General features: G+C 46.8%; 1 long non-coding RNA gene across 2 annotated transcripts in view; it reads left to right on the top strand.

Annotated features, from left to right (window-relative positions):
* Window positions 1-12,391, top strand: part of Gm30874 — a 95,520-nt gene extending 83,129 nt beyond the window's left edge. For both annotated transcript variants that reach the window (XR_870037.2, XR_378601.3), the window contains exons 3-4: window positions 6,115-6,322; window positions 11,638-12,391. This is a non-coding gene — a long non-coding RNA (predicted gene, 30874). The remainder of the gene's footprint in view (window positions 1-6,114; window positions 6,323-11,637) is intronic.
* Window positions 12,392-12,848: the final 457 nt, after the last annotated feature.

Raw genomic sequence — 12,848 nt, 5'->3', positions numbered from 1 at the left:
GTGTCCTTTGAGACCATGGAGTTCTAGTAGGTGCCATTTCCCAGCATGTGTGTCCCTTGAAGATCAATAGGACCCTTAGCTAGCTGTTGCTCATTCTCTGTGTACTTAGAGGGGACTCTCTGTTCCAACCCAAGGAATACACCATTCTTAGACTGCAGGAGGTCCAGCCAGGACATGGGAAAACCTCAGTCTCAGACTGGTACCAGGCCCAGACAAGACAGAGGAAGCTTCAGGTTTTCTGGCAGGCTAGGTCTCAGGTCTCTTCAGGAACAAATAATATCAACATGTATCCAGGGCCCATCCTGTGTGTCTCAGGGCCCTCTAGTGGGGCACGGTGGATGAGTGCCTGACAATCATATTACATTTTCTGCATGGGCATGTATGCCTGCCTAGTTACCCCTGGGACCTGACAGCTCAAGGAAATGCTTCAACAATGATGGTGGCCCTTCTGGTTCTGGGTCTCCTACTGCCGCAGAAAGAGGCAGTCTACGCATCCCACCTGCTTGGAATTTGTGCAGGGAGACAAAGGCAGGAATGAAAAAGAAATGTGTTTCAAACAAGGATCAGAATTCACCGTCCATTATCTGGCATCCTTGATGCAGATGAATGTAGAATTTCCAAACACTGGCACATCACTGACCTGGGAAGCTTTGCCCAGTGTCATTTGACTGGCACATAGTGGGTTTGCAGAGGGAACCTGCTCAGTATATGTCTAAGGCCAGCTTGTGTGTGTGTGTGTGTGTGTGTGTGTGTGTGTGTGTGAGAGAGAGAGAGAGAGAGAGAGAGAGATCAAGTTCCCCCAAATCACAAGCTTACAACACAGGTAAAGCAGCAGCCACCTGGCATGGTAAAACCCCATGGTCTCACTCTCTGGCTCTTCAGCTTCCATGCTGGGCTCAGGTGCTCTGAAGCCTCATGGCCTAATGAGCAAAGCCTCTGTGTGTAGCCTCCCTTCATCCTGGCCCGACTGTTTTGGATGCTGCCTGAGTGCATCTCCACACATGACTGCAGGGTGCCTTTCCTGGTGCTGTGTTACCTGAAGGCCCCAGAAAAAGCCACAGCAATGTTGATGCAGACTGACTGACTGAGGAGAACTGTGATGGTGGAGAGTTGGAATGCTGCAAATCAAGGGCCAAAATAAATTTGAGCTATCTTTATCTTTAGTCCTGGAGGATTTCTGGAGAGACACTGGTCTTCAGTCCATGTAGAAAAGGCTGAAGAAGCTGGGTTTTGGTGTCAGTGGAGGGATGCAGCATCAGCATCAGCACCAGCACCAGCATCAGCATCAGCATCTGCACCAGCATCAGCATCAGCATCAGCAGCATCAGCAACAGTGGCAGTGACAGCTGTAACAGGACAGACGCACTAGCAAGAAGCGAAGGCAGGCAGGAGAAAGCATCATTGCTCCCTCAACTCCAGGCTTCTTACTATGTGGGCTGTGCTGGAAGGTTCTGCCCATCCTGGAAGGAGGGTCTTCCCCCACCTCAGTTAGTTTTCTAGTAACTGTTCTCCCAGCCTAGCCTAGATATGTGTCTCTTAGTTGAGTCTATATCCAATCTACTTGACACCAAGATTAACTGTTACAATCCCCTTAACAGCCACTCATGGCCGTTCTCTGTGTCTGACCTGCTGTTTTTGAGGCTATCAGGCAAAACCTTTGGAATATATGAACTTAGAAGACCATTAGCTTCCACCCACTGAAGCTAAGGATGTTATAACATCTGAAATCCATAGCAGAGATTTCCAGCTCTTCTATAAGCCACGCACCTGGTGTCCCCACCAACGACTTCTGCTTGATGCATTGATTTATGACTTTATTTTGCTCTGTTACTATAAAAAGCTCACATAACCACTTTCATAGTAAAAGCATTCCATTTGGGTCGACCTGAATCCACGTTCCTGGGCCATGCTCACTCAAAATGGGCTCAGAATAAACTCTTACTCTCTCTGGAGCAAAAGCTGTGTTTGCATCTGCACCTGCTCCATGCTCCGAAGGGCCTGGGGCTAGCTGCTCTGCCCATCTTCTGCTCTGGTCCTCACACCTTCAGAGGCCTAGTGCCCTTCTTTCTGTCGGAACCCCTCTGCTGCCAGCTATCCCTGCAAGTAGACAGATGTGTTTCTGGCCAGGCCAAACTGAGTAATTCTCAGGCTGCACTGTTCCTCCCCCATCCTCTATGCCCCACTCTTTAGAAGCACGAAAACTTCTTGGTTTGTTTTGCAGGTAGGTGCTGTGTGCTCAGCCTTAGAGTTTCTGCTTCCAGCCCATGGTAAATGTTTCCTTCACACACCTTCCTGGTCTGTGCCTGGGCTGTAGCCCATGGTGTGACCCTGCTGGTGTTTGTTGTTATTATTGTTTGGTTTTTTGAAACAGGGTTTCTCTGTGTAGCCCTGGTTATCCTGGAACTCACTCTGTAGACCAGGCTGGCCTCGAACTCAGAAATCTACCTGCTTCTGCCTCCCAAGTGCTGGGATTAAAGGCGTGCGCCACCACTGCCTGACCCCTGCTGGTGGTTTTAATGTCTCAAGATGACATCTTTCCCTATGAGCTTCTGGAAGGAGGCACAGGAGCTGTGCCTTCTCTGTGTCCTGGGGAGCCTGGCAAATAGCTGAGCCCCAGAATTAGCTCAGAAATCAGGCAGGCAGACAGGCAGGCAGGCAGGCAGGCAGGCAGGCAGGCAGGCAGGCAGGCAGGCAGGCAGGGTATTCTTAGGAACCCCAGGCCTTGGAAGGAAAAAGCTGTCCATCAGGTAGGACAGGTGGTCTCCATTTACAGTTACAGAAGATCACAGAAGCAGAGGCTTCTGGGATCTGCAATGTGGCTCCTGGGTGACCTGGTACTCATGTCTGAGTCCCTAGCTCAGGCTAACGTGGGCTTTAACTGGTTCCTCTGCCACCTCTACATCATCAGATTAAGTGTCCCCAGTAGGGTCATTATGGATGATGTTAACATTATTAGGGAGACAAAAATTCTAAGTGTTACTTTGAGGGAAATGGTAATTTGGCTTTACGGACAGAAATCATTCATTTCAGGAAATCGATGTGTTCCTGGAGGAGAGAGAGGCTGGTTGGCAGGGATGCAGGAATCGATCCTGGCTGACTGAGGGAGAGGGCACTGGGCAGGTGGGTGGAGTTTGGTGAGGAGGTTAGGATACCACAGTCTGCATCAGAAAATGCACCCTGGTAAACACGCCTTAAGGTGCAGTGAGGCTCCAAGTGGGCAAGTTGCTATTTAATCATGGTGATTGCAATTCCACAGCACATGTTGATTGCAATTCTACAGCACATGTTTTATTACTATTAAAAAGCCCTCTTGTCTCTCAAGCATGAAAATGAACCCATTTACACAGCTCTGGACCACATCCAAGAGCTGTTCCAGTGTCCATGGTCTCCTAGGGAAAGTCGTTGCCTCTTCCAGGGCCTCTCACGACTGACACAAAACTGCAGCAGGAGTTGGCTTCTTGAGTTTTCAGTTCCTTATTAGGGAGAGATAACATTGCCAATAGCCATGTCGTTTCCAGAAATGAAATGTACGTGTACGCTCTGTTAGGTGCCAATGACCAAGTTAAAACCACCACAAAGCAGTCGGCACAAAGGCCTTGCATCCTCTGCAGAGGCTTCCTCCAGTATCAGTAACTGCAGAATGAGCTCTTCTGCAGACTGGCCCTGAGACTTCATGGCCACCAATGAAGGTTATGTGTCAGTGGGGACAACCTCATCTACATATGCATCATGCCTCATTTGCATGCACATTGCTCTTTGTATCTGTCTAACTTCTGGGCCAGGCTCAGCCCTAGGTTGGTGCTGAGAAAGGGGCGACTCTGCTGGAAGGCACAACTCCCAGGGTTACTTTGCAGACACTCTTGGAAACCTGGGCTCTTCTGCTTGTCCTCTTCCACTGAGACCACTATCCTTAAAGCAGGACCAGTTTGGGAGAGATAAACTCAACACTTTAAGCATCTGTGAAATGAAAGTGACTGAAAGGTAAAATGTGACTAATCCAGGAGGAGTGTGTGTTTCTAATGATGTCAGGGGCTTGGTGGTCAGTGAGCAGGCAGGGAGCTCACTGCCTGTGAAGGAGTCCTTGCAGTGTCAGCCCTCTCATTGTCCTCTTTGGTGATCAGGCAACAGGGCGCTCCCTGCAGGCATTGGATGCCATATTTATTTATTACAATGTTTTTCTTTTAAGAATTGTGTGTGTGTGTGTGTGTATGTGTGTGTGTGTGTGAGAGAGAGAGAGAGAGAGAGAGAGAGAGAGAGAGAGAGAGAGACTGAGAGACTGTGAAAGACAGAGGCAGAGGCGGAGAGAGACAGAGACAGGGGCAGGGGCAGGGGCAGGGGAAGGTTCAGAGGTAGAGGAGGCAGAGGAGGCAGAGGAGGCAGAGGAGGCAGAGGAGGCAGAGGCAGAGGCAGAGGCAGAGGCAGAGGCAGAGGCAGAGGCAGAGGCAGAGGCAGAGGCAGAGGCAGAGGCAGAGGCAGAGGCAGAGGCAGAGGCAGAGGCAGAGGCAGAGGCAGAGGCAGAGGCAGAGGCAGAGGCAGACATCCAGAAGACAACCTCCTACACCATCCTCAGGAATATTATCTGCCTCTTAGAGAGCTGCAGTAGCACAAGGGGCTAGCAAGCAATACATGTATTAGACAGGGTTCTCATTGGTCTGAGGTTTACTGGTGCAACTGGGCTAGCTGGCCAGTTGGATGTGCCTGTCTCCACCTCCCCAGTGCTGGGCTTACATGTTTGACTTTTCACATGGATTTTTGGGGCTCAAACTCAGGCTCTTATGATTGCAAAGTTGGAGCTTTACTGACTGGCTATTGCTTCAACCCTGTTACAATGTTTTTTTTCTCAAAGAAGAACTCCAAAGATTATTTCAAAAAGGATGATTTCAATACCAAACATTGCCTTGGTGATGTCCTGCCTGGGATACCTTAATGATTTCTTGTATTTCCCCAAGCATCAGTGCTGTGACGGCGTCCAGGCTCCCTCTGTGACTTGTGGCGGAGAGATAAGTTCTCCACAGGGTGTTCACACTAGGCTGGAGGAAACCAAGGGGATGTCTAAAGATAATCTCACACTTGACACATGAAAGAGCTGGCCGATCCATTTGCATTTATTGCTTTGTTTATCCAAACCCTGTGAACCTCTGCAGCAGCAAGGCAACAGGCAGGAGGAGCCTGGAACTTACCCAGCGACCTTGGTTTTACCTATAACACACCAAGAGTGGGTTCGGTCTGAAGGATTAAGAAGAGAATTAGAACTAAATCAGGAGGATTGAAATGACTTCGACAGTCCCTCTACAATGCTGGAATCTGAACTTTTTAAAAAAGACAATACCTTATTGATGAATGGATCTGATGGGACCCAATGAAACCAAACAGGGAGTTTATTACGATAGGATCAATAGCAGTGTGCTGTGAAATATGTCTGTTGTTCCATATGAATAACGGCTGTGCGTGGAGCAGGGCCACAGGCATCAGCCTGCAGACCTGTTTCAGTTCCAGATGGCTGTGAATTCATGGGGACGAGGGGAAGAGCACTGCTCCTCTGCAGATACAAGATGGAGAGTTTTTCCATCTCTATTGCTTGTACTTCTTTGTACATCTGAGGGCGATGCAAGCTAAGCATGGGCTTGAAGCTTGGTCATATAGGACAAAGGTCTGGGCAAGAGCTTTCTAGCTCTGTTGCTTGGGGAACCCCGCCCCTCTGCTTATATCCTAGTCTCGTGGTGGTAGGAAAGCTGATGAGGGATGCTCTACCTGAGACCCCAGGATCTGACTCAGATATTCACATGTACTGGCCAAACTCTTCTTCACTGTGTAAGCAATGAACAGGTAAGGCAACTTGAAATCACAGGGGCTGGGTACCTTATCCAAAGTCCCACAGCCAGTGAAAGGCAGACATAGAATGGAAATGAGCCCCTTCGTGCTGACATAGGTTGATCATATGGCTCTGCTTGATCTTTGAGGCCACTAAATGAATCAAAGGCTCGGTGAGGACTAGAAAGGATGTTTGCAAAGTCAACGCTCATGTGAGCCCAATTTGAGCAGAAATTAGAGGAGTGCATGCATGAGAATAATTAGCTGAGTTTATGAAGTTAAGTTTGGATCCTTTCTCAGCAGGGATGTCATCAATTGAGGACAAGACTGTGCTTGTTGCCTCTCTGCCCCCGGAACCTGGCATGGGCCCTGGCAAAGGAGCGACATTCAGCAAAGGTCGACACTAGGCATGGTGCAGTGCAATCAAAAGATCCTGAATAGAAGACTTATCTAGAAATCTGCTTCTTACTACTGGCGTGTACCTTCAACAAAGGCCGTGGTTGCTGCAATGGTATGAGTGTTTTCTGTGTGTTAAATGAGACTTGGTTCCCAGGCCATGGGACTGCAGGAAGACAGTGGGTCCTTTGAGAAGTGTAGCTAACAGGGAGGTCTTTAGGTCATTGGTAGCATACTTTTGAAGGTATAGTGGACTCCAGTCCCTTCATCTGGGAAAAGGAACTTCAACTGAAAAAATATTTTCACTAGATTTCTTTGATTAATGGTTGGTGTGGGAGGGTTTGGTGCACTGTAGATGGTCTTGGGCTGTATAAGACAGCAGGTTGAGCAAGCATGTAAGATGTATTCCTTCACGACTTCTGCCTCCAAGTTTCTGCCCTGCTTCCCCAGCTCCTGCGTTGGCTTCTTCTCAAGTTCCTGTGCTGGATTGTGAGTGGGAACAGTAAAATGAACTAAGCCCATTCCTCACAGGTTGCTTTTGGTTAGTGTTTTATCACAATAGACAGCAAAGTTGTTGTTGATATTACACTGCTCTCTTAGTGTATGAGTTCCCTCATGTTCTAGAGCTTATCACTACAACCCCCATTCTATTCCAGGGAGCTATAGTCTTTTAGTGCTTTCTGGATTATTCCCCCTTATCCTTGTGCATCTTGGTCCCTAATCTTCCCACCTGTAGTGGCTATTCCTGGTTGTCAACTTGACTATATCTGGAATGAACTACAATCCAGAACTGGAAGGCTCACAAGTGACCCTGGAGGTTGGGAGAGAGAAGTTTCTGACCTGGATCTTGGTATGGAGATCTTGAGGCATAGTGGCTATGGATTCCAGAAGATTAAGACAGGGAGATCTCTGAGTTCTATGTCATCTGGGATTAAAGGTGTGGTGGCACCTTTAATCTGGGCTACACCTTCTCCTGGAGACCATATAAGGACATTGGAAGAAGGGAGTCTCTCTCTCTCTCTCTCTCTCTCTCTCTCTCTCTCTCTCTCTCTCTCTCTCTCCCTTGCCTGCTTGCTGTGTGGGACTGAGCAACTGCTAGATCCTTGGACTTCCATTCACAGCTGCTACTGACCATTGTTGGGGAATTGGACTGCAGACTGTAAGTCACCAATAAATTCCTTTACTATATAGAGACTACCCATAAGTTCCGTGACTCTAAAGAACCCTGAGTAATGTACCACCCATCACCTCAGACCTTGCTTCCCATGTGAGGTCTGTTTATATCACCCTGGACTTGCTGTCCTATCCATGCAATGTTTGGCACCTGGACCTTCAGTCTGGGTCCTCACCCTTCACCTAAACTATGTATTTAGCTTCCTTTGCTTGAGGTTTCTCAATATGCAACAGGCTGCAAAATTGCCCCAGGTTCTTCCCCTTTCTCGGTCCATCTCTCCATCCCTTGGAAATGTTAGGTGATGTGAGGGACGTTATCACCCACAGGGCAGTGGAACACATACTTTTCTATGCTTTTAACTCACACCACTTGACATGAGTCCGGTCAGGTGCCCCAAGGATAAAAAGCCCGAAGAGGAGAGCTGAGGTCTGTTGGTGTATTTGCTTAGCCTTTTTATATCTACTACCTTTCCAACCTTTATTCCACCACAATCCCTTCTAACACCCCTAACACTAGGTAGGAGAGAAAGAAGGTTAGAGAGGAAAGGAGGCATAGAGCTCTTTAGACTACATCCTGCTGATTTGGGGCATTGGGTTTCTTGGGGAAAAATACAATTGTTGTCTATAGAATATCTCCACATTTTTCTTCTCATCTCTTTGCTCTCGACCATTTGATAAAACTCAAAACAACGAACCACCAGGGACCAGCAGCTGGGGGAGTAGCAGCCACTACAGGCCCTTTCTGGACTCTCCATAGTCCCCAGAATTAAACTGGCAGCTGGCAAAAATCATGCCCTTGCTAGTGCATGAAGCAAAACACAATCACCTGCTGTGAAGCAGCCCCACATCCCACACCTGGGATTAAAACAAAAACATATTCACATAACATAACTGGGTTTTTTAAAAGAAACCAACATTCTCATATAGAGGTTCCTAGCCATCAGCCTGTGAAATGAACACACATTTGATAGGGTCACTCAAGATCTCAGAGTTGATTACCTGCCTGCTGGATGCAGACAAGGAAGGAGCCAGCAGAAGATGCCTGGCTGCTCACTGCACAACAAGCTCTGAATCATGAGTGTGTCACCTGTCAAGGGTGGGTGGGTGGGGTTCTGCTACATAAGCAATACACATGGTGACCAGCTTAAAATATCTCTTTTTATCTCCATTCTAGATACTTCTAGAACCGGTGAAGTTCCAGGATGAAAGTCACTTGTTCTTGGAACTTTGAGTGGCTTGTTCAGTGGGCTTTACTTTGCCCCTTTGCTGCTGGGAGGAAGGAGTTAGTCTGGTTCGAGGGTCATTGCTTCTTGATAGGTGGGGATGGGGGTGATTTCATGCTTTTCTTATTTTCTGAGTTTGCACTCATGTATTAGGGTGTGGGTCTTGTATTTATAACTGATTGGGATTCAAGGATATTTTAGGATCTGATAATTATATCTTTTCACAGACTTGTGAATTATCAACTGTTATCTCTTCAAACGTGGCCTCTTTTCCTGTCTGCTTCCCTTTAAAATCCAAGCACATGATCTTTAGATAGAGCTGCGGTATGACTGCCTTTCCCATCCATGCTTCTGCCTTTGAGCCTTTCTGGGACACGTTTTTGGATAGCTTCTGGCATACCCAGCTCACTCCCTCTTAAACTCAGTTCAATATGCTCCTACTTCACTCATATTTTACTGGTTTTATTATTTTTTCAAATCATCTTGTTCCCTGTTAATATATGTAGGCTTCTTTCTTAAACGTCCTATAAAATTTTAAAACATACTAAAAGTTTAATATTGCATGTCTGATATTTCCAATATCTAAAGTCTTACTGAATCTACTTTTGCGCCCCTCCTAATCACTTATGATAATCTATTCCTGTATGCACTGTTGGAACAGCTCGTCTTCCCAACTGGAAGTACTCTGAAACTTGTGTTAAAATTGTGTTCCTCTCAAAGGGCCCCCAATGGAGAAGCTAGAGAAAACACCCAAGGAGCTGAAGGGGTATGCAACCCTATAGGTGGAACAATATGAACTAACCAGTACCCCCAGAGCTTGTGTCTCTAGCTGTATATGTAGCAGAAGATGGCCTAGTCAGCCACCACTGGGAAGAGAGACCCTTTGGTATTGCAAACTCTATATGCCCCAGTACAGGGAAATGCCAGGGCCAAGAAGCAGGAGTGGGTGGGTAGGGGAGCAGGGCAGAGGGAGGGCATAGGGAACTTTCGGAATAGCATTTGAAATGTATATAAAGAAAATATCTAATAAAAATTGTGTTCCTCCAGAGAGAATTAAAAAAATAATTTCACATTTATTTGTATGTGTATCTCTGTGTTTCTGTGTGTATGTCTGTGTTTGTGTGTCTGTCTCAGTCTCTCTCTTTCTGTCTCTCTGTCTCTCTCTCTGTCTCTCTGTCTCTCTCTCTCTCTCTCTGTGTGTGTGTGTGTGTGCCTGTGTGTGTCCATGTGTCTTTGTGTCTGTGTCTCTGTGTGCATGAAACATAGGGCACATATGGAGGTCAGAAGGCAATCTGTAGGGATTAGTTCTTATCTTTCACCACATAGATTTGCTGAATTAAACTCTGTTGTCAGGCTTGGTACAAATGCTTTTACCTATTGATCTATCTTGTGGCCTTTTAGAAAGAATCCCTCATCCCCTTCTTCTCCTGGTTTGGCCCACAACCTTGGGGACAGAGCCAGTGGCCCTGGATTCTTTTCATTTTCTGATTCTGTATTTCCATGGGTATTCTGGCCATGCTGTTAGAATCAGATTCAAATACCATGCTTGCTCTTCACGTTCGGTCAGGAATGTGGTGGTGGTGGTGTGTCACTGAAGCAGAAATCTGTGCCCTCCTCCTCAATACCACACCAACAGTTTTTTCTTTCTACTTTTGCTTTTGGGGGCTCATTTCTAGTGTGAGGGACTCTGTTTCTGTTGGTCTTTGTTGTTTTGTGTCCTCTCTTACCCTGCCTCTTACTCCTTTACCACTTTGTAGTGGCTTAGTTCTGGCCTTCTGCGTGGAGCCAGCTCGTCTTGGGACGGTAGCACCGTGGCCTGAACATCTATCCCAATGTCGACAATAGTGCTTTGCTCACTTTTGACATTTCCATGTGTCACAGCTCCTTGTCCCAACCCAGAGTGGTGAATGCTGAAGCCTAAGTGGACATCAGCAGCTGAAAAGCTTGGGGGAGCCTGTGATGGAAGCTCGGCCATCGCCTCCCATCCTGGGTGATTCGGTACATTTACTGGTCGCATCAGACCACAGAGTTTTAGTCCCATGGTTCTGCAGGCTTGTGGCTTCTCAGCTCTGACCAGCAAAATTTTCCTTTCTGCCCCTTATCTTTGGAAAGCAGGCTATACATCATTACATCTTTTGTGGTTTTATTTGCACCTGCAGCAGAGGAGGTACTGGGAGTGGAGACCAGAGCATCACTCTGACTACAGGTTCAAAATAAGGTCTGAAAACTACCTTGGTAGCTGTTGCCTTGAGGGCAGAACCATCCCCATATGGGTTCATTCCTCCCGGAAGAGACCTTCATGTCACTGGTGAGAAGAGGGGCCTGCAATTCCTGTGCAAATCCTGGTTCTCTTGCTTGATAACTGTAATCACCAGCAAATTGCCTACTTGGGACAAATTCCTGTCAAATTCTGAAAAATCAGTCAGCAAATATCTCCTGAGAAGCAGATGTGTAGGGGGCGTGGGATGGCGTGAAGAAGCCTTACCTGAGCCGTGTGCACATTAGGCAGCTTGAAGAAGGGGCACAGGGATTATTGATCAGTTGACCTTGACTTGGGGATATTTTCCTGGATTGCCCAGGTGACCTACAGAATTACATGGGTCCCTACAGATGGACAGTGGAGCTGGAGAGCCAGTCATTGCCAGAGCAAGGTAGGATTTGCTGTGTTGCTGCCTCTGAAAACAAAGTAACTGTGAACCAAGAGGCGCAGTGACCCCTGCAGGCTGGAGAAGGCACATGCTGGGTCATGCCGTCTCAGGCGAGCTCCAGAAGGAAACCTAGATTTCAAGTGTCTGCCAATACTTGATTTCAGCCAGCGAGGCCTGTAACAGACATTGGGTCTCTAGCACTGGGAGAAAGTAGTCTGTGCAGAGTTGGTTATATCATCTATAGATATCAGGTACTACCTTCAATGGCAAATCACGGAGCCAATCGAGCCATGTGATTTGACTTTGGGTGCAGAAGGGACAGCAGGATCTGCTTTCCTCTTGTCCATCTTGGCAGTATGGCCATGGAAGCACCTTTCTTTCTACAGATATTTGCTTTCAGAACAGACGTTCCCCACGGACTCTCTGAAGAACCAGTGCGCAAATGCTGTCAACAGAAATCCAGCTCTGGTAACTGCTCTTGGGCTATGTGGTTCCTGGCCCAGACAGAGGACTAGAGGACTAGCCCACATCTGACAGTGTGGCTGTGGGGCCTGAAGCTCTGGCGAGGACACTCAGACAGAAGAAATCAGAGAGCTACCTCCCGCAGGAAGCACAGCAGAGTTGAAGGCCAGCCCAGGGGACGTCTTGGTTCAGACTGTGTATGTGGTCTGTGCATGTGCATGTATGCATGCATTTTCTGTATGTGTGTGTTGTTTGTGTTATTGACATGTTGTGTATATACACACACACATGGTGTGCTTGTGCTATGTGGTACATATATGCATGTTTGGTATATATGAGTATTATATTATGTACAGGTACAGTGTGATGGGATGTATATTATGTGGGTATATGTTTTATGTTTATTGTACATGTGAAGACACGTGTGATTCATGTAGTGTTCCTGTGCATGCATGATATAACATATATGTATATATGTGTTACATGTGATATGCTTTAAGTATGTGTATCTGTCTGTTATATATTTTTGGTTTTTTGTTTCTTTTTGGTTTTTGTGTTTGGTATTTTGAGACTGGGTTTCTCTGTGTAGCCATGTCTGTAGTCCAGGCTGACCTTGAACTCAGAGATCCACCTGACTCTGCCCCCCAAGTGTTGGAATTAAAGGCATACATACACCACTACCATCTAGCTGTTATGTATTTATTAATATGTGTATATTATGTGTATATGTTACACACACACACACATATAAAAGTGTATGTATATATGTGTGTATGTATACACATACCTGTGTGGTATATTGTTTGTGTGTTTGGTGTATGCATGCCTGTTGTGTAGGAGTATGTGTGTGTTGTATATAGGTGTATGTTTTTTTAGCTACTTATATCTGGAAGGTGCCATTTGAACATGGAGTCCTCTGAAAGAGGAACTTGTCTTTATATCTGCAGGGTCATAGGGTAAGGTCAGTCCTGTGTCTTTCCTACCAAGGCTGTGCTCACCTCTGCCCTCTGCTCAGTTCCACTCATCTCAGGGCTACACACAAGCATACACCAAACACACCGACTCCTAAAAAATCTACTCAAGCATTTATTCATCCATGTGATCAGTACTTGTTAAGTGCCAACTATTTGTATAG

This window comes from Mus musculus, chromosome 7, assembly GCF_000001635.26.
Source record: "Mus musculus strain C57BL/6J chromosome 7, GRCm38.p6 C57BL/6J".
NCBI lineage: Eukaryota > Metazoa > Chordata > Mammalia > Rodentia > Muridae > Mus > Mus musculus.
The sequence above is the reverse complement of the archived record's forward strand: the minus strand, read 5'-3'. Positions and strand labels throughout refer to the sequence as shown.